Source organism: Rhinatrema bivittatum, chromosome 3 (genome assembly GCF_901001135.1).
Source record: "Rhinatrema bivittatum chromosome 3, aRhiBiv1.1, whole genome shotgun sequence".
Lineage (NCBI taxonomy): Eukaryota > Metazoa > Chordata > Amphibia > Gymnophiona > Rhinatrematidae > Rhinatrema > Rhinatrema bivittatum.
In genome coordinates this window covers 301,743,646-301,769,991 of record NC_042617.1, presented here as the reverse complement: position 1 = coordinate 301,769,991, position 26,346 = coordinate 301,743,646, and the positions used below count along the sequence as shown (strand labels likewise).

The 26,346-nt window shown below is 46.8% G+C and overlaps 1 protein-coding gene across 3 annotated transcripts in view; it reads right to left on the bottom strand.

Annotated features, from left to right (window-relative positions):
* CSAD (cysteine sulfinic acid decarboxylase) overlaps positions 1-25,806 on the bottom strand; it is a 108,061-nt gene extending 82,255 nt beyond the window's left edge. For 2 of the 3 annotated variants that reach the window (XM_029595061.1, XM_029595060.1), the window contains exon 1: positions 25,557-25,804. The gene's annotated coding sequence lies outside the window, so the exon portion shown is untranslated. Of the gene's footprint in view, positions 1-25,556 lie in introns of all 3 variants that reach the window. The other variant, XM_029595062.1, reaches the window with a different exon arrangement.
* Positions 25,807-26,346: the final 540 nt, after the last annotated feature.

Below are 26,346 nucleotides of genomic sequence, written 5' to 3'. Positions count from 1 at the left end.
TCGTGTCCATATATAAACCAGTCACTTATCTTGTGAAGGAAGGTCTAATGGATTTTGTTTATGAATTCACGGAAAAAGCAGTACAACCTAATTAAAAGTTCTTTTCTTGAACTCTAAAATCATTAATATATAAACATGGACCTATCTTTATTCAACCCTTTCAGGGTACCTTTGAGTTGATTTAGGGGCGGTCCTACAAATATAATACACAACTTGTTTTTCACACCTCTCTATTTTGATATTTAGTTTTGATCGAGATTGATCTCATTTGTTCTGGCAAGTCACAATCTTAGAATTTGTACTTGCAAGAATTGTGGGCTCTCTTCTTTGATATTTATTGTGGCCTTTTCCTCCAGGAACTTGTCCAAACCTTTTTTAAATGCAGCTACACTAATATCTTTCACCACATCCTCAGTGTCTGTCTGTGTTCTGCATGTGTGACCGAGGTGAGGTATTTTGCTGGCGTGTAGGTTTCTGTGTAGGATCTTTAGCAGTCTGATTTGTTCTGTTTTCCTAAGAAGAGTTTTATTAATGTTCTTGGGCCTGGTGTAATATGTGCAGCGTTGCATTTTCATAGATAAGGTTGTTACTGTTTGAGTGCTGGCAGATAGGGTTATTTTGGTATTCCAGGTTTTCTATATTGTAATGGTAAATCTATTTACTCATGGCTTTCTGAGGGTCAAGACTATACCCAACACACGTTACAAAAAGTCCAATTCCATAGGAGTTCCAAGTGTCTTTTTTGCAGTTTTCTGGTTGTGCCAACCAGAAAACTGCACAGCAGTGCATGTAAATATAATGTGCATGTTGTAAGTGATATTTTTGTCTCAGACTGTACTTTTGAATATTCTTTGTCATATAAACGCATCATGCAAGTGTGTGTGTGTGTGTGTGTGTGTGTGTGTGTGTGTGTGTGTGTGTGTGTATGCCCAAGGCTGTAAGGTTTGCCTAGGGTACCTCATACCCTTGCACTGACCATGGCTTCCGTTTGGGGAGGAAGCAGGTGTCAGTTATTCAAAATATAGATTGCTGGAGGGAGCTGGGCAGGCCCGGGACAGAGACTGAATGAATTAGGGCAGGGAGAAGCGGGGAAGGGGGGGGCAGCATAGTAATTGTTCTCACAGGGTAGAAAAAAGGCTAGCACCGGGTGTGCCAACCACGCACATGGATTTCCTTAGTAACAGGAAGCCCATGAGAGAAAAGAGGGCAGGCCTGCCGTGAACGCAGACTGGATCACATGCCCTCTAAGGTTTTTTATTTCAGTGATGCCCTCTGATGATCCACTGGCGGCAGGCTTGCTGGCTCAAGATTGGACTATTTTTTTTCACCACCGGACACGCCCCCCTATGTTGTGGGGGCCTGACAGCTAACATGGTTGTGTCCTCCTCTAATGCTGGCCCAGCACAAATGCATACTTATTAAACATTCTCTGTAAACACTATGGGGTCCATTTTCAGCCGCTATGCGGCTCTGCTAGTTAGCCAGATAAACATATCCGGCTGACCAGCAGGGTATATTAAAGTTAGCTGGTTATTTCTAATTGGCTAACTTTAGGACAGCCCTACGTCCTGACCAGATTTAGCCACATACGTTAAGCGGCTATCTCCGAATATTGAAATTCGCTGCTTAACTTATGTGGCTAACTCCATTTCTCCTCGGAACACCCCCTTCTTATCAAGCTAAATTCCTACCGGATAACTAGTTACTGACCTAGAATTTAACCGAATAAGGGCTAAATATAGCTGGGTAAGCCATTTAGAAGGATAACAATTATGTTATCTGTCTAAATGGCTTTTGAATATGGACACCCACATTGTTGGGCTTATTTGTAAGGCCTTTGGCAGGAGGAGGAATAATTTAGTCAGGAAGAAAAACTTTAGAAGCTCTGGGAGAATGGTGGTTTCTGTGCATGTTGTGAGTTCCCCATTTGGATAAGTGGCATGGACTGGGGTATTTAGGAGATTGATTGTTATGCTATGTTGGATTTGTTTTAGTATTTTAATTCTGTTATTATGTATAATTTTGTATTGCATTTTATTCTTGATTTTATGTATGTCTATATTGTATTTTATCACGATGGGATGTCCTTTGTTGATCCGAAAAGGCAAGTATAAGTCAAATAGAAAAAGACAGCAGATAAGGAATGTAAGGCTTGTCTAATCTGCCCAGTTTCCTTCCTGTTGCAACACCATAGGCATCATAGTTTCCCTTCACTTCTTTGTAACTTAAGAATTCTCTGTGCTTTTCCCGTGCCATCTTGAACTCGTTTAATATTGTTTCTCATTATACTCCAGAATTTTTGTATTTCTGAACATTCTCACCACATGGGGAACCACCTACCTATCCGACTACAATCTCTCCAACACATTTCCATCCCTCCTTTGCTAGTGAAGTGAATAAATGCACATTAAATGCCGTCACAGCTCTCTGCCTTACAGGCATTTAATACTGAAGCCAGCAGGAGGAGGAGAAAACCTCCCCTTCTCAAACTAGCTCAGCTGACACTTTTGGGGATTAGGGGGAGGGAGGGGGCATCGGGGCTGCTCGCCCGCTACATTAACATTTATTGGCGGGATCAGGAGGGCAGAGGAGGGATCAGGACTGCTCAACTGCTATATTAAAAAAGCAATATTCAGTAAGCCAAATAAGGGTTAAGTTTATCCAGGTATCTGCAGCCAAATATATTCGGTGAAAGATTTGTCCCACCAAATATGCTGGACTGCATAGAGAATGAAATAACCAGCAGGAAAAAGGAGGTCCTCGGTGAGGCCTCAGCTGGAGTACTGTCTTCAGTTCTGGAGCCCTTATTTCACAAAGGATGGAGACAGGTCCAGAGAAGGGTGACCAGAATGGTGTGGGCTCTGTACTGGAAGATTGATGAGGACAAAGATCTAAATATGTATATTTACCAGACAGGTATTGATGCATGAACTCTGAACCTTTTCTGTTGGAAAGGAAAGAGTAGAACTAGGGGGGTCATGAAATGAAACTCCAGGGGTATGATTCAGAACCAACGTCAGGAAATGTTTCTTCACAGAGAGGGTGGTGGATGCCTGGAATGACCTTCCGGAGGAGGGGGTGAAGACAAAAACAGTGAAAGATTTCAAAGGGGCATGGGATAAACACTGTGGATCCCTAAAGGCTAGAGGATGGATACGAGGAAAAGAGTGAATGGGGGTAACCTGCACAAAATAGCAGCTGCTTCCAAAAGAAACTTGCTGGGCAGACTGGATGGATCTTTGGTCTTATTCTACCGACATTATTATGTTAGTACGTACGTTACCCAGGTAACTTTGCTGCTGGCTAGCTTACTGAATATTGACTCTCAATTTCTTTTCTTCTCCATTTAATTATGGGGCAGTTTGCAAGCTCCCTTCCAACTGATAGGAGTGTAGTTCTTATTGTCCAAATTAGTCAAAGTCCATACAGAAGAATCCCAATCACTCCTAGCTGTCCTGCAGTTCTTCTTCCCCTCTCTTTACTCATAGTACTTGATTACTTTTATAAGCCTCCTCTCCTTGAATCTCCTTGAAAGGATAATGAACCCAATGATAGGTCCAAACAGACTCCTGCTCTCACCTTTACACTTTCATTGTCCATTCCTTTTCAGAGCTCCTTGCAGATCACCCGTGTTCTCTGACTGAGGAGCACCTGCTCTCTCATTTCATGTATACTGAACCTCTGCTCTGACGAGCGGTGATAGATCCTATTAGGAGAGGAGCGATACTGGACCCGGTACTCACAAATGCAGACAGCACCTCTAATGTCTGGGTAGGAACCCAGCTGAGTGAGCAGCAGTGATCATCAGATGGTATGGTTTGATACAGCGGACAAGATGGAGAGAAGTCTTTGGTGAGGGAGGGAGGGAGGGGAGGCAGGGAGGCTCCTCGGGCCATAATGTCCTTGCCCTAGATAGGTATTTGTATCCCTATGGGTGGCCCAACTAGTAACTCGAGGTGAGGTTTAGGTATTAGTGTAGGGGGTTAGGGGCCACTTTGACATTCAACGTGAGACGTACGAACAGAACAGTGGTCTCTTGTGAAGATCTAATGACCTAAGAAGTGCAGAAACTCACTCCAAGATGATATTTGTGCAAGGTTCTCTCAACCTAGCTTGATGGACTCTCTACCTGGGTAACATCAAGCTAGGTGGAGAGTGCCCAAATCTCATCTTTGGGGGAGTTTCCTCTCTCCGTAGGTCATCAAATCTTCACAAGAGACCACTGTTCTGTTTGTACGTCTCACGTTGAATGTCAAAGAGGCCCCTAACCCCCTACACTAATACCTAAACCTCACCTCGAGTTACTAGGTGGGCCACCCATAGGGATACAAATCCTATCTAGAGAGAGGATATTATGGCTAGTCGCTCTCTCTCCCCCCCCCCCACCCCTGGGAGCTTCAAATCTACTAAAACAGGACTTTCAGGAGACATCGTGAAATGCAATAAAACCTTACCGCCCTGTAACGCAAGCTATCACACAGCTTAACGCTACTGAAAAAGGTGTAGTTAAAATCAGCGTTAAGTCTGTGCAATAGCACTTCACAGACTGGCAAACCTGGCCCACTCCCCGCCCCTAACTCCTCCTCTTTTTCAAATTTGCATCACACCATACGATATGGTGCTATTGCATGCATTAAAGACGTTTTTGGATGCGTTAAGGGCCTATCGCATGTGTTAACGGGGCTTTTCGCATGCGATAAGCCCTTAACGCATGCGAAAACGCCTTAGCGCATTTTGATAAATGACCCCCTAAGTTTGCAGCCACTTAACTGGCTGTGCTTTAAGATAGCCGGTTTGGTTTAAAGTTATCTGGGTATACCTGTATGGATAACTTTCAAAGCTAACTGGCTATATTCAGACTTATGTGATGTGTGGGTGTGATGGAATGAAGGTGGATGGAATGTTTAATTTGTGAATTTTTGTATTTGAAAAAAATTTGAGTTAATGTACTAGTGCAATATTTGTACACAATTATATATTAATAAAATAAAAGTTTTGTATTTTCATAGTTATGATCCATTGTATAGTTTATTAGAATGTTTTTGAGAAATGTATTTGAAATATTGAGAAATGCGTATTACATGTGAATTGTAATTTTGTCCTACCCCTACATATGTATATTCAGACTTAGCCAGTTAGATTTGAAAGTTATCTGTCTGATGTTAACTGAACAACTCTAGATGAGTATATTCAGTGGGATGTTTATCCCTTTGAATATCCAAGGCAATTTATCCAGCTAACTTTAGTTGTCTGCCTGTCGCTTTTCTGAATATTGCCCTCTATGTTAAAAGAGAACCAATTATAGCATACGATTGTGGCAAGCCTTCAGAAAGGACTACAAAAAGGGATGATTATTATGAGCATTTGATTTTCCGCCTTTTCTCAAAGTTGGTTTCCAGGCAATTACAATAAATTTAGATGAATAGAGGCAACAGAACAATTTACAGTCAAATCAGAATTTGTGACTCATGCTGCATTAGGATCCAGAATAGGAAATCCCATGCGTGAAGAGTTTCAAGACCCAGTTGTTTCCCTGCTGTGTACAAACACAGTTCTTCATCAATGGTTCAGGAAGTTGGGTTGAAGATGTGGGTCTTAGGGGGAAGGCCTGGTTGAAAAAGCCACGCCTTTGCTTTTTTCCTGAGCTTAAGGCAGCATGGCGCCAGGCACAGGGCTAGAAGTACTTTGTTCCAAATGTTTGCTGCATAACAGCTGAAATCATGGAGTTTCATGCAGGACAATCTGGCAGCGGACAGGGGAGGCGAGGAAGGACGATCCATTTCAGCAGACTGGAATCCATAAGTACATAAGACTTGCCATACTGGGTCAGACCAAGGGACCATCAAACCCAGTATCCTGTTTCCAGCAGTGGCCAATCCAAGTCACAAGCACATGGCAGGATCACAAGGGGTACATAGATTCCATGCTGCTAATCCCAGGGATCAGCAGTGGATTTTTCCAAATCCACTTTAATAATGGTTTATGGACTTTATTCCAGGAACTTGTCTAAACCTTTTTAAACAAGCAGCAGACATTTAAACAGCCAACAAATACATATAACGGGACAGCATAGAGTAGCATCTCTAAACATGCATATGCTATCAAAACAAACTCGATCAGACTGCCGGTCCCTGGCTCTAACCAAGCCTTCAAGGTCCCCAACCTGCATAAGGTTCGGCCAAGACCCCTTAAATTGCAGAACCTCTACCCCTCCTACTTACAATATCTCCAAGGTTGCCATATTTTATCATATAAAAAGTAGCTTCTTACGGAGACCAAAAGTAATTTTCTCAATAATCACAATATCCTGCACTTGTTTATACCAATGGGAAATCAAAGGCTGAGGTTTCCAATATGTTGCAATAGTGAACCTGGCATGAATGAAATTTTAATTTGTGCCTGGAACTGGCCAATGCCCTATCAGCCCATAGCCCAAGAAAACACAGTGCTGGAGTGAGACTCACCTGACACCCCATTATTTCAGTCATTTTAGTTTCCAGAAACTGTGTACTATTGGGCATGTCCACCATACTTGAAAATGGGACCCTTCCTTCCCCCAGCTCCACCAACAAAGACAGGACACTCCTTGGGAAAACCTGGCAAAATATAGTGGGCATCTAAGTCCTTCTCACCAACCTATACATCAACTCAGTTCTGCGACTACATATGGAAATCTTGTGCACTTGTTTCCAAACATTCCCCCATTCTCTATCTGTTAAATTTATTCCCAATTCACTATTCCATTGAGCATTTGATTTTGTCTCCTTCTCCTCATACCAAAATGATACCCCCCCCAATCGCCTCATCCTCTCGAATAACCTAAGAAAATACTTCTGTAGAGAAGTCAAACAGCAGTGGTGATGAGGGCAGTCCTGCCTCGTATCCCTTTTAACTGGAAACTCCTGAGGTAGAAACCCATTCATCAAAACCTGTGCCAATGGATGCACAATCAACGCTTCAATCCATTTCACAAACTCCAGATCCAAATTAAAGGTGTGCATCATCACAAAGAGAAAAGCCCAGTGCAGCCTGTCAAATGCCTTTTCAGCATCCAAGGACGCCATCAGATCTGGAACCTGCTGTTGCTGAGCAAGCGATATAATTTGGAAATAAATATGCGCCCCTTAACAAATCCCGTTTGTTCATTCTTTACTACCTGGGGAGGCACATTTTTAAAACTTAAAATTGTAGCACCTTTACCAACACTTATGTCTGCATTTAGTAGGGAAATGGGTCTATAAGACCCAGGTTCCCCATCCTCTCAGCCCTTCTTATCTGTCAACACAATGGTGGCATCTGTTAACTTATGCTGACATTGTGGATTATCCTTTAAATGATCAAATGCTGTAGCCAGCGGCAACGCAAGATCCAAAAAAAAGGGGTTTTTTTATAGAAATCAAGAGAAATCCTTCAGGCCCTCCCAATATAATAGGCTCTCTCAACTGTTCATTTTGCTTTACAGTGGCCTTAGGTAGATGCACCCTACCTAGATATTCTGTGATTGTATCTAAAAGAACAGTTCTCCCTCCCACCCAACATATAGATCTGCATAATAAGCTCGAAAGGAGTCATTAATAATCTTCAAATTACCCAACAGCTGTACTTATGTTTTCTTAAACAAATTTGCCAGCAATTTGCTGGTTTTGTTATCGTTTTCATAAAACTTCTATTGCACATCACCCTCTCAATTTGGTCAGTGTGTAACAATTCCAGCTCGCGCCTCTGTGCCAGTAATTGCCTCCAGATTCTTCTGGTGCTTCCCCTTTTGTGCAATACCTCAGTCTTGTTTATATTTCTCTTTCCAGCGATTTTTCTTACTCCTCTTGCATCCACTTTTGATAGCTCGTGCACCCTATTATCTTACTCCTCAAAACTGCTTTCAGAACTTCCCATAGAACCACCAGATTATATTCTTCTGTCATGTGAATTTCTTTGAAAGCTTTACTCTCCTGCACTATCATGGTCATAAAATCCTCCCACCCTATTATTGATACATTTAACTGCCAAGCATGCTCCCTTGGAAAAGCCTGAGTTAAATCAAGAGTGAGCTCTACTGCATGATGGTCTGTGTCTTTCCACACCTTGTGTATCTTGGTTGGCAAATCTCTTAAAAACGGTAACTTTGAAATATGTATGATCGCGCTCACGAATGTGCATCCATGGGCGCACACGTGCAAAGGAAGGCATGTTGCAATGTCTGCACAAATGTGTGCACACTTTGTAAAATGCACATAAATACAAATAGATGTGGTCGGTTGTGTGCGTACATACATGCAGAGCTGTGCACATAGCTGAGTGTACACTCAAGAATGCACACTTCCTGTTCTTCTCAGGTGTGTCACCAAGATGTCTCCACCAATGTGCCAACCAAATTTTACCACCAGGGATGTCGCCTGCTTGGTGTCTCTGGTGGTCGAAAATGAAAATTAGCTATTTCCGTGCAGCTATTTGTGAAGCGCAATCTATGCCAGAGTATGCAAGCCTGGGAGGACCTAAGGGAGGCTTTTAATAGAGGGGTTTCCCACCAATAAGAACATAAGATTTGCCATACTGGGTCAGACCAAAAGTCTATCAAGGTCAGTATCCTGTTTCCAACAGTGGACAAGCCAGGAAACAAGTACCTGGCAGGATCCCAAGGGGTAGATAGATTCCAAGCTGCTTATCCCAAGAATAAGCAGTGGATTTCTGCAACTCTACCTGAATAATGGCTAATGGACTTTTTCCTCCAGGAACTTGACCAAACCTTTTTTAAACACAGATACACTAATAGCTTTCACCACATCCTCTGGCAACAAATTCCAGAGCTTAATTATGCATTGACTAAAAAATATATTTTCCCTTAGTTTTAAATGTATAACCTAATAATGTCATTGTATATCCTCTGATCTTTGTACTTTTTGAAAGAGTAAACAACTGATTAACGTTTACTTGTTTTATAGACCTCTATCATATCTCCCCTCAGTCTTCTCTTCTCCAAGCTGAAGAGTCCTAACCTCTTTAACCTTTCTTCATAGGGAAATTGTTGCGTTCATTGGTCGCAGACGGCTGCAACAGCTCTGCCTCACCTCTTTTCTGCCTTTCTCCACCTACATGGGTAAGATGGCTGCCTCCGGTGTCGAGTGCCGAACCCTCGGCGTCTCCAACTCAGCATGGGCATCCCCGACCGCCATGCTCCTTCCCGGGCCTCCTTGGAAAAGAGCATGGTAGGAATGTCCCCGGGAACCTCGGGGACGTTCCTACCGCATGATGTCAATACCTCCGGGTATTTTAGCCTCCGCTCTGCTCACAATGAACGAATTAGCAAGGACTTCGGTTTAGCTACTCTGACCGCTTCTAAGCTGCATGCTTAGACTCCTCGCTACCCTCCGGGGTACTTCACTCCTGAAGAAGCTCTGGGCACCCGCTCCTCGGGTGCCTCTTGCTTCCAACTACCCTTCGGGGCGCTCTCCTACAAACTGAGACAACCGTTCCTCGGGGGTCTTTCTTCTCTTACAGGATCATCTTTGCTTCTGGGTACTCGCTCCTCCAGGGCCCTTACAGCTCAGCAGTATCCTGCATCACGGACCGCTGGTCCCACCATCACCAACTACCAGGAGAATTCCTGTACTATTCTTCAGTGAGTACCTCTATGATCCAGCTCTCCATTTCCACCCACCAGGTTCGGCTTATCCCGCTCTGCAGAACACTACCAACCTTGTACATCTGGGTGAGACTTTCCATCTGAGGCTGTCTGAACATATTGGCACCTTGCTGGACTTCAGTGCCATCTCTTCCTGCATTTACCATCTATCTACAGTAGTACAATAAAGCTTTCCATCTCCAGTGTCTGCTCTCCGAGTCTAGCCTATTGCTGTGGTTCCCCACGGGGCCCCTCCCCGTGGAAGGAGTCATCTCCACGGCAACTAAGAGTCCACACTATGCCTCAAACCCAACAGATTGCTAACTCCATGGACTTGGCTCAGCTCGCGGTCTTGCAGGCCATACCTGGCCTAGCCCAGCGAATCACTGAGCAACAGAAGTCTCTGGAAAGCCTAGCTACTGCCTTCAATCAGTTGCATGCTCAACTGAATGCTTCAGCAACTCCAGTGAAAGAATCACTATCTCCAGTGGTGACCATCAAGACCACTGTTCCTTTATCCACACCTACCCGCTTCACGGGTGAAGCTAAAATGTATAGAGGGTTCGTTAATCAATGCAGTATGCATTTTTCATTACAGCCTACCCTCTTTCCCACAGAAGCATCCAAGACCACTTACATCCTATCTTTTCTAGAAGGACGAGCCTTGGCTTGGGCTTCACCATTATGGGAACGTGAAGATCCTATCCTGAATGATTTACCAGGATTTCTAAAACTTTTCAAGTCTGTCTTCGATGACCCGGCTCACCAGACCGTTGCTGGATCTGCCTTGCTTAATCTCCAGCAAGGGAACAAGCCGCTCACAGACTATGTGATCGAATTCAAGATTTTAGCATCTGAACTACATTGGGACACTGGATGTCTATGTGCTATCTTCATGGAGGGCCTCAGCTCTCGCTTAAAGGACGAATTGGTGGCTCGTGATTTGCCTGATACCCTTGAGTCTCTGATGAAACTTTCTGGGAGGACTGACTGCCATATTCGAGACCGAACTCAGGAGGCTAAGAGTCCACGAAAGACCACTGCGGGGGCTAACCGTCCTAAACCTGTGCCTATTGCTTCAAGCATACAATCAGCTCCTTTGGAAGAGGAAGAGCCTATGCAAATTGGTTGAAGCCATCTAACTTCCAAGGAGAGACGTTTTCGCAAATGCATGGGGTTATGCACGTACTGTGGCCAATCAGGCCATGCCGTCCAAACCTGTCCGGGAAACTGACAGGCCTAGGATTTGCAGAAGGACTTCTCCTAGGCCTCACCTCTCCTACTCCTCCATTATCACTACCAGTCTCTCTGCTCTGCGGATGTCTTGAATTTCAGACTCTCGCTCTCATTGACTCCAGAACCGGAGGTAATTTTATCTTGAAACGCTTAGTAGAACATCTACGGATCCCTACCACACCTATAGCAAAGCCATTGCTATTATCCTCTATCCATGGGGAACCACTTCCTGGAGAAGTTTCATTAAGTACCCAGGCCATTGGCCTGCACACCGGGGCTCTACACTCTTAATCTATCTCATTTCTCGTATTGGAAAAAGGCCATGCACCCGGTGGTACTTGGACTGCCTTGGCTACAAGATTGTATGCCACAATTCAATTGGGCCACATTGGAATTGTCCCAGTGGGGGCCTGATTGTCATGGTCGGTGCCTCACGGAAGTTTCACCGCTCATCTGCATGCCCACTACACCATTGTTACCTGGCTTATCACCTCAATACGCCTCTTTCCAGGATGTTTTCTCAAAACAAGCAGCAGATGTACTTCCACCGCACAGGGCTTTTGACTGCGCTATAAACCTAAAACCCAATTCAGAACCTCCCAAAGGAAGAGTTTATCCTCTCTCTGTAGCGGAGACTAAAGCCATGTCTGCCTACATACAAGAGAACCTTCCAAAGGGATTCATCAGACCTTCCAAGTCCCCTGCTGGTGCAGGCTTCTTCTTTGTAAGAAAGAAAGATGGCACCTTACGCCCCTGCATCGACTACAGGGGTCTGAATGAGATTACCATCAAGGACCGGTATCCCCTGCCCTTAATTTCCAAACTGTTCAACAGGCTCCAAGAAGCTAAGATATTCTCCAAACTGGACCTTAAAGGAGCTTACAACTTGGTGCGTATTCGCAAAAGAGAAGAATGGAAGACTGCTTTTAACACCCGCGATGGACACTTTGAATATCTTTCCATGCCCTTCGGTTTGAGTAAAGCACCTGCAGTCTTTCAAAATATGATGAATGACATCTTACGGGACTTACTATATCAATGCGTAGTCTTATATCTCGATGATTTACTGATCTTTTCTCAAGATCTGCAAACTCATCAAGAGGATGTCAAGAAAGTCTTAAGACGTCTTGAGTACCACCTATACGCAAAGCATGAAAAGTGCAAATTTCACAAGGAGTCTGTACCTTTCCTGGGCTACATTGTTTCCAAGAACGGGTTTCAGATGGACCGCAAGAAATTAGAAAGTATCCGGGATTGGCCCTAACCTACAGGCCTGAAGGCACTGCGATGCTTCTTGGGCTTCACCAATTACTATCGTTCCTTTATCAAAAACTACTTTTCATTGACAGTCCCTCTAACTGCTATGACCAAAAAGGGAGCCAATCCCACCAACTGGTCTCCAGAAGTCATAGCAGCCTTTCTGACGCTCAAAGAGGCTTTTCAAAAGAAGCCGTGCCTCCGTCATCCTAACCCACATTGCCCATTCATCGTCGAGGTCGACGCATCAGACATTGGCGTGGGAGAAGCTTTAAGCCAGTATAGCGAATCTAAAGTGCTTCATCCTTGCTCCTTCTTTTCAAGGGGGTTCTCGCCTGCCAAAATAAATTATGGAATCGGAGACAAAGAGCTACTCGCAATCAAGCTGGCCTTTGAGGAGTGGCATCCTTGGCTAGAAGGCGCACAACACCAAATAGTTGTGTACACCGATCTCAAGAATCTGGAGTACCTCAGACATGCTCAACGACTCAATCACCGACAAGCCAGATGGTCTCCGTTCTTTAACAGATTTGACTTCCTTTTAAAGTATCATCTGGGAGAGAAGAACACAGGCTGATGCCTTGTTGCAATCCTTCTCCCCTCAGGATGTGCCAGATGAACCCCATCACATCATTGACCCCGGGAGAGTGGTTCTTGCAGCCACTCATGTGGTGCCTGCTGGGAAGATGGTTGTGGCCAGAAATCAAAGGAAGAAGCTGTTGAAGTGGGCGCACGATTCCCGTCTGGCCGGCCATCTGGGACAGAGTAGTACTTTGGCTATGCTACAACAGTACTATTGGTGGCCTACCATGAAAGACGACGTACTAGCTTATGTGGGTTCCTGTGCTGTTTGCGCCAAGCAAAAACCACCAGCCGGACTTCCTTGGGGTCTGTTACAACCTCTACCAGCACCAGATGAACCCTGGACACATATAGCAACTGATTTTGTGGTAGACTTGCCATCATCCAATGGAAACACCACCATTTGGGTCACAGTTGACCACTTCTCCAAAATGGCACATTTTGTAGTGTTACCAGGATTACCCTCCACTGTGGAGTTAGTGAAACTCTTTATCAGACACATCTTCCACCTTCATGGGATGCCTAAGCATATTCTATCCGACAGAGGAGTACAATTTACTGCTAAATTTTGGAGAGCTTTATGTCAAAAATTTGACATCACATTAGACTTAATCTCTGCTTACTACCCTCAGCCTAATGGTCAGACTCAGAGAATGAACAGAACGTGGAAACAATTTCTGCGATCTTATGTCAACTCAAGGCAGAGCAACTGGGCTGAACTATTGCCGTGGGCTAAATTTGCTATAAACTCACATCCTGCTACTTCCATGGGGTCATATCCCTTCCAACTCGTCTATGGAAGACAACTGCTTCCTCCTCTGCCAATTCCACTATCAGTGACCTTGCCTGCCACCCAGGCTACTGCATCAGAGTTATCCCAACTTTGGAAGCAGACGAAGGAGCTACTCCTTAAAGCAGGACAGAAAGCAAAGATGAACTACGATGCTCACCATCGAGAGGCACCACAGTTTCAGCCTGGAGACAAAGTCTGGTTGAGTACCAAGTATCTCCGTCTTAAACTACCTTCAGCACGTTTTGCACTTCGTTATGTAGGACCCTTTGCTATCCTTCGGCAATTGGGAAATCTGACGTACAGCCTTAAACTACCTTCATCAATGAAGATAAACAACATCTTCCATGTTTCTCTGTTAAAACTCTTGATACTCTCCGAGTTCTCTAAAAAGACACCAGAACCAACTAAACTGGACACTGAGGACGACATTGAATATGCCGTGGATGACATAATAATAAATAATAAAATAAAAAATAAAATCCTGGATGTCCGCAAGAGGGGCAAGACATGGGAGTACCTCATCTCTTGGGAAGGCTATGGACCAGAAGAAAACTCATGGAAGCCTCTGGCCAACATCATGGATAAGGACATGGTACGTCAATTCCACCTTGTTCATCCACGAAAAGGTCCTGGAGGGGGCCCTTTGAAAGGCGGTACTGTTGCATCCGTCAGTAGCAGATGGCTGTGACCGCTCTGCCTCACCTCTTTTCTGCCTTTCTCCATCTCCATGGGTAAGATTGTTGCCTCCAGTGCCGAGTGCCGAACCCTCGGCGACTCCAACTCAGCATGGGCATCCGCTTCCGCCATGCTCCTTCCTGGGCCTCCTAAGGTGCATGCGTGCGCACGCTGCCTACGCTTATCTACACGTCATGGTGGGAACCTCAGGGGCATCCCTACCGCATGATGTCAATACCTCCGGGTATTTTAGCCTCTGCTCTGCTCACAATGAACGAGTTAGCAAGGACTTCGGTTTAGCTACTCTAACCACTTCTAAGCTGCATGCTTAGACTCCTCGCTACCCTCCGGGGTACTTCGCTCTTGAAGAAGCTCTGGGCACTTGCCCCTTTGGGGACCTCTTGCTTCCAACTACCCTTCGGGGCATTCTCCTACTAACTGAGACAACCGCTCCTCGGAGGTCTTTCTTCTCTTACAGGATCATCTTTGCTTCTGGGTACTCGCTCCTCCAGGGCCCTTACAGCTCAGCAGTATCCTGCATCACGGACCGCTGGTCCCACCATCACCAACTACCAGGAGAATTCCTGCACTACTCTTCAGTGAGTACCTCTATGATCCAGCTCTCCATTTCCACCCACCAGGTTCGGCTTATCCCACTCTGCGGAACACTACCAACCTTATACATCTGGGTGAGACTTTCCATCTGAGGCTGTCTGAACATATTGGCATCTTGCTGGACTTCAGTGCCATCTCCTCCTGCATTTACCATCTATCTACAGCAGTACAATACAGCTTTCCATCTCCAGTGTCTGCTCTCTGAGTCTCGCCTATCGCTGTGGTTCCCCACGGGGCCCCTCCCCGTGGGAGGAGTTATCTCCACAGCAACTAAAAGAGTCCACACTATGCCTCAAACCCAACAGAAATTGTTTCATCCCTTTATCATTTTGGTCACCCTTCTCTGTACCTTTTCTAATTCTGCTATATCTTTCTTGAGATGTGGTGACCAGAATGGCACACAGTACTCAAGATGAGGTCGCACCATGGAGCAATATAGAGGCATTATGATATTCTCTGTTTTATTCTCCATTCCTTTCCTAATAATCCCTAGCATTCTATTTGCTTTCTTGGCTATGCTGTACACTGAGCAGAACATTTCAATGAAGTTTCAGTGATGGCACCTAGATCCTTTTCCTGAGTGGTGACTTCTAATGTGGAACCTTGCATTATGTAGCTATAATCTGGGTTATTCTTTCCTAAGTGCATCACTTTGCATTTACATTAAATTTAATTTGCCATTTGCATGCCCAGTCTCCCAGTTTTACAATGTCCTCTTGTAATTTAATAACTTTGAATAATTTTGTGTCATCTGCAAATTTAATCACCTCACATGTTCTCATTTCCAAGTCATTTATAAATATATTAAAAACAGATCCCTAGAGCACTCCACTATTCACCTTTTTCCATTGGGATCTGTACTTGGACCTGTGCTTTTCAATATATTTATAAATGATCTAAAAAGTAATATGACAAGTGAGGTTTTCAAATTTGCAGATGATACAAAATTATTCATAGTTAAATCACTAGCAGATTGTGATAAATTGCAGGAGGACCTTGTGAGATTGGAAGATTGGGAATCCAAATGGTAGATGAAATTTAATGTGGACAAGTGCAAGTTGTTGCATATAGGGAAAAATAACCCATGCATAAGTTACACGATATTAGGTTCCATATTAGGAGCTACCACCCAGGAAAAAGATCCAGTATAGAGCGGATACCAGCTGGTCAGGATCAATTTAAGATCTCTCTATATGCTGCGATATCCTGTTTACATGATCTCATCCTGAGCAGTCGCTGGCTTTGTTGTCCACTGAAATAGAGCTTTTTGGATGATATCTGGTTTTAAAGTTAATAAAGAAAAATCTGAAATGTTAAGGTTATATTTGACAGATTCTCAAGCCCGTTCTCTGAAAACTAAGTTCCCTTTCAGATGGGCAAACAAATGCATGCAATATTTAAGAATTAATGTGGGCCCTATTTATGGTGATCTGTTTCAGCTGAACTATGAGCCTTTGCTTAATTCTTTATTTCAAGACTTGGATAAGTGGGATAAATTTACACTATCCTGAATGGGGAGAATGGCAGCAGTAAAGATGATTCTTCTTCCAAAATTGGGTTATCTATTTCAAACATTGCTATATATCATCCTGGTGGGAATCTTAAAAAAATTAAATAAGTGTATTTTTGCCTTTATTTGGACATGAAGACCCCCAAACATTGCAAAAAACATGTTATATATGTCTAAAATGGAGGGGTGCTGGGTGTCCCTGATATAGCTAAAAATTATGTTGCTTGACAACTAAAAGCTGTGGTGGAATGTCATAATCAAACTCGGGGCAAACAGTGGATGGGAATTAAAGAATATATCTCAAGGGTGCCAATGTTATCATTGCTTTTCTGGGGCTCTGGACAAAAGAATTTACTAGTGGGTAGTGTGCCCCCATGTACGAAGTGTATACTACAACTCTGGGTAAATTGGAAAAGGGCGGTGATTGGTGATAAGAGATTTTTTCATTCTACTTCTTTTGGGCTATGCGATGCTTTCCCTGCAGGAAAGGATTATAAGGTATTCAGGATTTGAGAAACTAAAGGCTTGAATAAATTAGATCAAGTATGGAAGGGGAGAGGATGCTGACATTTTCTGATTTGGCTGCGGACTAGGACCTTCAATCCACTGATTTCTTTGCTTATACACAAGTTTTTCATTTTGTAAATTCTTTCGAGGGGAAGTCAGATCTTTTGAAAGGGAAATCATTGTTTGAGGGCTATTGTGGGAAGGGCGCTGCTTCAAGAAAAGGGATTATTTCAAAGGTATACTCTATTTTGAATAAGGCTTTAGATGGCAAAGCTAAACATCTCTTGGCATGGGAGAAAGATTTGGGGGTGGAATGTGATGAAAGTTTTTGGGATTTATGCTTTGTACATGTGGAACGCTGTTCCACATCCGCTGCAATGACTGAAAACAGTTATAAGTGGTTATTTAGATGGTATTTAACTCCTCAGAGATCATAGAAGATGTGTCCTTCTTGTAGTGCTTTATGCTGGAGGAAATGTGGGTCTGTTGGGGACTTTTTTTCACATTTGCGGTCCTGTGATACAATCTTTTTGGGAGAACGTTTGCACATTTTTTAAACATAATTTGGAAGAACGGGTATCAAAGAACCCTAGACTGTTTCTATTGAATATGTTTGTTTGTGACATCTCCCCAATGAACAAGAAATTGGCGATATTGCTGGTGATAGCAACAAGATGTGTAGTGGCTTCATGGGGGAGGAGGAGGGGAGCACCTCAGTTATCTGCACTTCTGATTAAATTTAAACAGATACAACTTTTGGAAAAGTTAACTGCTTTAAGGAGGGATTCTTACTCCAAGAATCTGGAGTTATGGAAAACATTCCAGGATCCGGTGGATGGGAAATGCCCTTTTCCTTCTTTTTGACTTTGGATTGCATGATTTTTTTTTCTCTTCTTGTTTTGAATTTTCAATGTTAGGATTGAGGGGATGTGTTTGTGAGGGAGGAGGGGTGCATTGGAGGGGAGGACATGGGTATTCATGTTGTTTAATTGTATTACATTGGTCACGCTCCTTCTCTGTAAAGAAAAAACTGGAAACATTATTGTGTTTCAATGTGTTTGGTTGTTGGCTAAAGCTGTGTGTTTCTGAATAAAGTACAAATTACAAAAAAAAAGAAAACCATCGGCCTAATTGCCACATGTATGTTTAAGTATTTTAAGTGATACGTGCACAAATCAACGTGCGGGCAGACATTCCGCATGAACTTTAATTAAATACACGCACGCTGACTGCACCTGTGCATGTAATGTATGCATGTACTCACGCAAATTACCCAGCCTACAAAAGGATAGTTTGCCCATTTCTTGTCCTACTTGCACCATGTTTCGGGAATGTGGAGCGGCTCGGGGTCCCCCGAGAACGGATGCAATGGATTTGGCTCCCCACGAATATGAATACTGAATGGGATGAATCCGTCCCTGCTGCACATCCTCTCCTCAGCTGTATTGAGCTGAGTACCTATGCAGTTATTAGAATAATATTCTTGAAATAGGGACTCTTCAAGAATGAAAATCCCCCTCAATTAGGTAGTTACATCACACTCTCCTAGCCTCCCTTTGTAGTCCCCCTGTTCCTGTCTTGTCCTTATCTATTCCTCTAAGCACCTGAATATCTTATGAAATCAGTGTAACCCTCTTTATCCCTGATTCACTAACTGTGAGCCAGGTGGTATGTCCCTATAAAGGAAAATTAGGTTCTTACCTTTGCTAATTTTCGTTCCCGTAGTACCATGGATCAGTCCAGACAGCTGGGTTATGCCTCCCCTCCAGCAGATGGAGTCAGAGAGAAAACTGAAAGCACCCCCTAGATATACTGGTGTGCCACCTGCGATCCCTCAGTATATGTGATATCAAAGCAGAAATAAGAAATGAATCACCTTCAACTGTACCCCCAATAGAATGGCAAAGGATTGTGATCAATAGCATGACCTAAAGGCTCAGATCAAGTAGAAACCTCCTTGAGAACAGGTAAAACCAGAAATAACAAACAGGACACCACAGAGTGAACAATAAAACACGAGGAACGGAGACACTGCACCTCGAAACTGTGGTATCTATTACAATACAATACAATACAAACTGTAATGGAAGAAAACACAGAAAAGGAACACGAGCGGACTCCCAGAATTACTAAGGGCGGGCGTCTGGACTGATCCATGGTACTACGGGAACGAAAATTAGCAAAGGTAAGAACCTAATTTTCCTTTCCCTGTACGTACCAGGATCAGTCCAGACAGCTGGGATGTACCCAAGCCGCCTTAACTGGGGTGGGACCCTGAGAGTCCCGCTCGAATCACACTGCTCCCAAAGGACTCCGCAGGAGGACCACGAACATCCAGGCGATAATGCCTGGCAAAAGTATGCCAAGATTTCCATGTGGCCGCCCTGCATATCTCTTGGCAAGAGACCAAATGATGCTCTGCCCATGAAGTCGCTTGAGAACGTAGAGAATGAGCCTTAAGCCCAGCAGGAATAGGCTTCCCACATCCAACGTACGTGGCCACAATAGCACCCTTTAACCAGCGTGCGATCGTAGCTTTGGAAGCCTGAAGACCCTTCTTGGGTCCATTCCACAACACGAAAAGGTGATCTGACTTCCTAAAGTCATTGGTAACCTCCAAATAGCGTAAAAGAATCCGCCGGACATCCAGACGCCTCAAGTCCCTACCTTGAGAAGACTGCAGATCCTCTTCCGAGAAGGAAGGTAATTCCACCGTTTGGTTGACATGAAACGCGGAGACCACCTTAGGTAGGAAGGAAGGAACAGTTCGTAGAGAAACCCCCGACGCCGAAATGCGCAAAAACGGTTCCCTGCAAGAAAGAGCCTGAAGCTCCGACACCCGACGAGCTGAGGAAATGGCCACAAGGAAGACAGCCTTGAGAGTCAGATCCTTCAAGGAAGCCGCCTTAATAGGTTCAAACGGAGCCGCACACAAGCCACGGAGTACTAAGTTCAAGTTCCAAGACGGACAGGGAAGCCGGACGGGAGGACGCAAGTTCCTAACTCCTCGCAAAAACCGCGCCACATCCGGATGACTCGCAAGGGAAGAGCCTTCTACCTTACCTCGCAAGCAGCCCAAGGCCGCCACCTGAACTCGAAGCGAATTATACGCTAGCCCCTTCTTCAATCCGTCCTGTAAGAACATAAGGATATCCGCCACAGACGAACGTCTGGCCGAAGCACCCGTCGTGTCACACCAATCATGGAAAACCTTCCAAACCCTCGCGTAGGCGAGCGTAGTGGACGACCGACGGGCCCGAAGGAGAGTAGACACCACCGCGTCCGAATAACCTCTTTTCTTCAACTGCTTCCTTTCATAAGCCAAGCCGCCAGACAAAAACGATCCGCCAGATCGAAAAATACTGGACCCTGACGAAGAAGATTGGGAAGATGACTGAGACGTAGTGGGCCGTCCACTGCCAGATTGACCAGATCCGCGAACCACGGACGCCGCGGCCATTCCGGAGCCACGAGGATCACTGGGCCGCGATGGTACTCTATGCGTCTTAGCACTTTCCCTACGAGGGGCCACGGAGGGAACACATACAGAAGAATGTGACGAGGCCACGGGAGTGCTAGCGCGTCCACTCCTTCTGACGCGTGCTCTCTCCTCCGACTGAAGAAGCGAGCCGCCTTTGCATTTTGCCGAGTCGCCATGAGGTCCAAGCGCGGAGTCCCCCAACGCCGCTCGATGAGAGCCATCGCCTCCAACGAGATCTCCCATTCTCCTGGATCCAGGTGCTGCCGGCTGAGGTAATCCGCTTGAACGTTGTCCACGCCGGCAATGTGGGTGGCTGCGAGACGCTCTATGTGCCTTTCCGCCCAAGACATCAATAGCGCGGCCTCGGTCGCTACCGCCAGGCTTTTTGTGCCTCCTTGTCGATTTATGTACGCCACTGTTGTCGCATTGTCCGACAGAACTCTTACAGCTCGTCCGCGTACCAGGGGAAGGAGACACCGCAAGGCCAGGCGGACCGCTCTGGTCTCCAATCGGTTGATGGACCAAGTCGCTTGGAGCGCTGACCAGGTGCCCTGGACCGCACGGGACTGGCAGACCGCTCCCCAGCCCGACAGGCTGGCATCTGTTGTCACCACCAACCAAGGCGGGGGTTCGAGGTCCACCCCCTGCAGGAGATTGGCTGGATTCAGCCACCAAGAGAGACTGGAGCGAGCCGGCTCCAGTAAAGGCAATTCTATCCCGTACTCCTCCGAGCGGGGATCCCAGCGAGATAGAAGTGCTCTTTGTAATGGACGCATATGCGCAAAAGCCCATTGTACCATTTCCATAGTAGATACCATATGACCAATGACTTGTAAATAATCCCAGACCGTGGGCATCTCGAGCTCCAACAGGCGCCGTACCTGAGTCATGAGATTGACCCTGCGTTGCTGCGTAAGAAAAACCTTGCCCACCAAGGTGTCGAACCGAGCTCCCAGGAACTCCAGCTGTTGGGTCGGTTCGAGTCTGCTCTTCGGGAAGTTGACTACCCAACCCAACTCCTGCAGCTGGTGCACCACTAAGGAGACCGCCCGATTGCAGGCCGCCTGCGACTTTGCTCGAATGAGCCAATCGTCGAGATAGGGATGCACGAGGACGCCCTGACGGCGGCCGCTACCACCACGAGAACTTTGGTGAACACCCTCGGCGCGGTGGCCAACCCGAAGGGGAGGGCGCAAAACTGGTAGTGGTCCCCCATCACCGTGAACCTCAAGTACCGTTGATGCCGTTCTCTTATTCCGATGTGAAGATAGGCCTCTGTCAGGTCCAAAGAAGCCAAGAATTCTCCCTTGTGGACGGCCGCAATAACAGACCGGAGGGTCTCCATCCGGAAGCGGGGCACACGCAACGCCTTGTTTACTCCTTTGAGATCCAGAATGGGTCGGAAGGTGCCCTCCTTCTTGGGAACCAGGAAGTATATGGAGTACCGACCCGTCCGCAGCTGGTCCCGCGGAACAGGAACCACCGCCCCCAGAGCCTGTAGATGGGCGACCGTGTGGGCGATAGCTACCTGCTTTTCTACCGGTCCGCATGGCGATACCAGGAAGAGATCCCGGGGGGGACGTACAAAATCCAACTCGTAGCCGTACCGGACCACGTCGAGGACCCATTGATCCGAAGTGATCTTGACCCACTCCTCCCAAAATCGGGACAGCCGACCCCCAATAACGGGAACGGAGGAGTGGGCCCGCGCACCTTCATTGTGCGGGCTTAATGGCAGGAAAGCCTGTGGAAGCGCCCCCGCGTAGAGGCCTCCTGCCGCGAAAGGAAGAAGAAGACCAGGCCTGGGATCTTGTCGCCTGCTGCCGCTGGGGAAGGGAACCCCCTCTTCCCCCACGGAAACGCCGTTGCCCCCGAAAGCGAGCCCTAGCATTCCCAAACGACCGAGGTTGCCGAGGCTTATCCTCCGGCAACTTGTAAACCTTATTGTCACCCAGGTCCTTAATAAGCTGGTCCAGCTCCTCGCCAAATAGCAACTTGCCCTTAAAGGGGAAGGAACCTAACCTCGCCTTGGAGTTGGCGTCCGCCGACCAACGACGGAGCCACAGCAACCTCCTGGCTGAGACCGCCGAGGACATAATGCGAGCCGATGTGCGTAACAAGTCATACAGGGCATCCGCAGTATAAGCGACCGCCGCCTCAACACAATTCGCCTGCTCAGCCTCTCCCGGAGGGAGCTCCTGCATGGTCAGCAGCTGCTGAACCCAGCGGAGGTTGGCCCTCTGTACAAGGCTGCTGCAAGCCGCCGCTCGGACCCCCAGAGCCGCCACGTCAAAAATACGCTTTAATAAAACCTCAAGCTTGCGGTCTTGGAGGTCCTTCAACGCTATACCCCCCGTCACGGGGATAGTTGTATGCTTTACCACAGCCGTGACAGCCGAATCTACCGCGGGTGTCTTCAAGAGCTCCAAAGACTCCTTGGGTAAGGGATATAGCCTTTCCATGGCCCGATTCACCCGCAGGGACGCCTCTGGGAGGTCCCATTCCTTGGAAACGATCTGTAAGACCTTGTGGTGAAAGGGAAAGGTCTGCGGGGGAGCTCTAATCCCTGCCATTGCAATATCCCCTGTAGACGTGTCCGCCTCCTGCGGCGGATTCGTTAACTCTAGCTCCTGCAACACATGAAGAATAAGGAAGCTCAATTCCTCCTTTCCAAACAACCGTAGCACCTGGGGGTCATCCCCTTCTACGGCCCCCTGAGTATCCGCCGTCAAAGAGTCCGAAGCCCCCGGGGACTCCGGCACGGCTCCTGAGTCCTCCGGGTCCGCAGCTCCCCCCCCCCGCGGACGGGGACCTTGGCCCCCGGAGGAACCCGCGCCCGGCTGGGTCCCCCGGGGCAAGGCAGTGGTCCTGGGGACCTTCGGGGGAGTGGGCACCTCTGCCTCCCAGCCGGATTCTGCCTGCAAAAAGGCTTTGTGCATAAGAAGCACAAAATCAGACGAAAAGGGGACCACCCTCTTCCGATCTTTCTTCGGGGCATCTGTAGATAGGGGGGCTCGAGGGATCCCCGAATCGGGCTGGGAGCTCGCGCTCTGGGCACCAGGAGAGGGAGGAGGGGAGATTTCCTCCTCCTCCGACGCTGACGATTCAGTCTGCCTCGTGGCCAAGATGGCCGCCGCACTCCTCCCCGAGGGAGGAGGGGCCGGAGAAATGCTGCCTGCAGCGCTGCGATGCCGGGACGCAGAGGGGAGAGGAGACCTGCTGCGGGCAGCGCTCGGCCCCCGAGAGGATCCCTCGCCCCCGGGAAAACATCGGGGACAGAGACCCTCTCGGGAGAGTCGCGCCCCCGCCCCCCCACAGGACACGCAGAGAGACGACCGCGGCATCAGAGCAGCGAACGGAGCTGCTACACAGAAAGGGCGCCAAAAGCAAGGTGAGGGGAGCCTCACAGAAACAGCGCGCCGGGTGAACTAGCCACCCCCTCCGGGTCCAAGAACACGCTGGCAGGCCGGGGTTAGGAGAAAAAAAGATATAAATATATATAAATAAAAGTAGTTCACTGCCTGTCCCCAACAGGACTTAAGTGACTGAGTTAGTCCACTTCAAAACTTTTTTTTTTTTTTTTTTTTGAAAACCCCCTTCAGGGCTGAATCCCCTGGAATTGGGGGGAGGGTGACCGGCCCACCGGTAAGCTCTCCCCCAGGTTCAAGGACACTGTACTCCGGGAAATTAAGGAGGACACTGCCCTCCTGCCTGCCCGCAATGAGCTCCAACCGCGCTGCGCCAGACACTAACACAGACAAACAAACGATAGGAGGGAAGAAACCAATTGATCTTTGTCCCTTTTTTTTTTTTTTTTTTTTTAAATGTTTCCCAGTACCAATAAACTGACCAGGCCAGGACCGCAGGTTATGCCTCTCGTTCTGCTGGAGTCAGAGAATATACTGAGGGATCGCAGGTGGCACACCAGTATATCTAGGGGGTGCTTTCAGTTTTCTCTCTGACTCCATCTGCTGGAGGGGAGGCATAACCCAGCTGTCTGGACTGATCCTGGTACGTACAGGGAACTATCCCAGCGTCCCCCAGTAGGTCCCAGTCTGTCCCTAACACACTCCCATCCCCTGATCTGCTTTTGCGTCCACTCACACCGAGAAACCCAGCTCAGCAAAGCAAAACACACGATAGAAAATGAAAGTTTGCACTGCAAATAGGCAGTGGCAAATATGCGCCTAAACATGCCATGTCATGTCATGAGCGCACGGCCCTTCTAAAATACATCAGACATGTGTATGTATGAAGCCTGCCTCGTCACGCCTATTGTTTTGCGCGTGCACGACGCCACCCATGCACAAATGCCAGCTTTATAAAATGGTGTTCCCGTGCGCCTGGTACACATGCGCAAGCATCCACACGCTTCTCCGTGCTCAGGGCTGTTTAAAGTTCTCCTGTTAGCTGTGAAAGAAGCATAATAAACCTGCCCCACCAAATGCTCTTATTAATCTGCCAGGTGAGTCTCCTGCAGCAGCACGATCGTGCCTGAGCCCTTTTTCAAATACTGAAAACTGTTTCCTTTTCACGGGAGATATGATCCCCCCCGACGTCCCAGGGATATCAGATTAATTTTAGATCAGACATAACCACAAGAAAGCGGATACCTCCAGTGGTTAACATCGAGCTGTAACCTGCCCAAAACCTCCCCCCCCCCCGTCTCCCATCCCTGTCCACTAACCCTTCCACGCTCTCTCTTACCCTCCCCCTCCTCCAGCGACCTCTCTCTTCGGCGGGAGTATCCTTTGAGGTCAAAGCTGTGCCGCCTTCATTCCAACACATTCCCCCCCACCCACCCCTCTCTGCTCTCCTCACTCGCTTTTCCCCTCTCTCTCAACCATACATAAATTAAAATTAGAAGCAGTAAAAATGTTTGTGGATAAGTATTGCTCATTTTCATACAAATAACACTCCACCACTTTCAGCTTGCCCCCCGACTCAAAACCACTGGAATCCGGGTCACCAGTCGATACCATCCCGTCTACCAGGCAGTTTCTCCCAAGTCCTTCCGCCTTGCTCACCGCACATCCACAAGCCCCTTTTCCCTGCACGTCCCCATTCCCCAGTAAAAAGTGTTTCCGGAAGAACCCAGAACTTCTGATCCTGCTCCCTGGTACAGCCGTTTGCAGTGCTTCTCATATATCTAATTAACCTTCCCGTTTCGGCCCCCCCCCCCCCTTCCCCGATCCCGCGAAATATCTTCCTCCAAAAAAAATAAAATAAACAACCAAAATAAAGGAAAGAGTGTCCCGGGGACGGGGGTGGGCACGCTCACCTTCTCTGCTTATAACTGCAGCTTTTCTCAGTCTGCTACCGTGCTCTGCTCCCTGCACTCACAGATTAGCAGCCACGTGTTCAATCCTCTCGCAGTTCTGCAAGGTTTATGGACAGGTAGCGCTTCTCCCACTCGATCCAGGTGACTCTGAATTTCTGCAGGCGAATCAAAGATGTTTGCTCTCTTGATGCCACCTTTAGGCGAGCCGGATACATAAGTGACGCTTTTCTGCTACAGAGCTCTCTTAACTCCCCCATATCCAGTCCGGTTTTTTTTTTTTCCTTGCACCACCAAGGAGATGCCCTGGAAGAACATAACTTTCCTGCTCTTATAAAAAAAAAAATCCCTCCTCTCTCTCTCTCTCACTGCGTTCAATATGTGCATTTTGGGGCCCATGCAATACCGTGTGCAGCGGCTAATGCACGGTTTAACGTGGGATTGGAGGCGCATCCATAACCCCGGATGCAATACGGGGTTTAGCGTGTCCAAATCACCGCATAGCTAATAGCGTGCATCACATGTAAATTCCATCTAGATAAGGCTATTAGCTAATCCTTGCGATGCAAAAAAAAAATAAAATCCTGCGCGGCCAATGCACCCATTGCAGTGTGGCAAATTTTACGCCAGGGCGGGGCTGGTGTAAATGTCTGCCACGCTCAAGGGCATATTGAAAAAAAAAAAAAAGAACAATCCTGCTTTCTGTGATTCCTCCTAATATTTATAATTCATAATAATAATAATTCATGCAGGCTTTTCCTAACTCCAATATTATTTAACTCCTAACAATCAA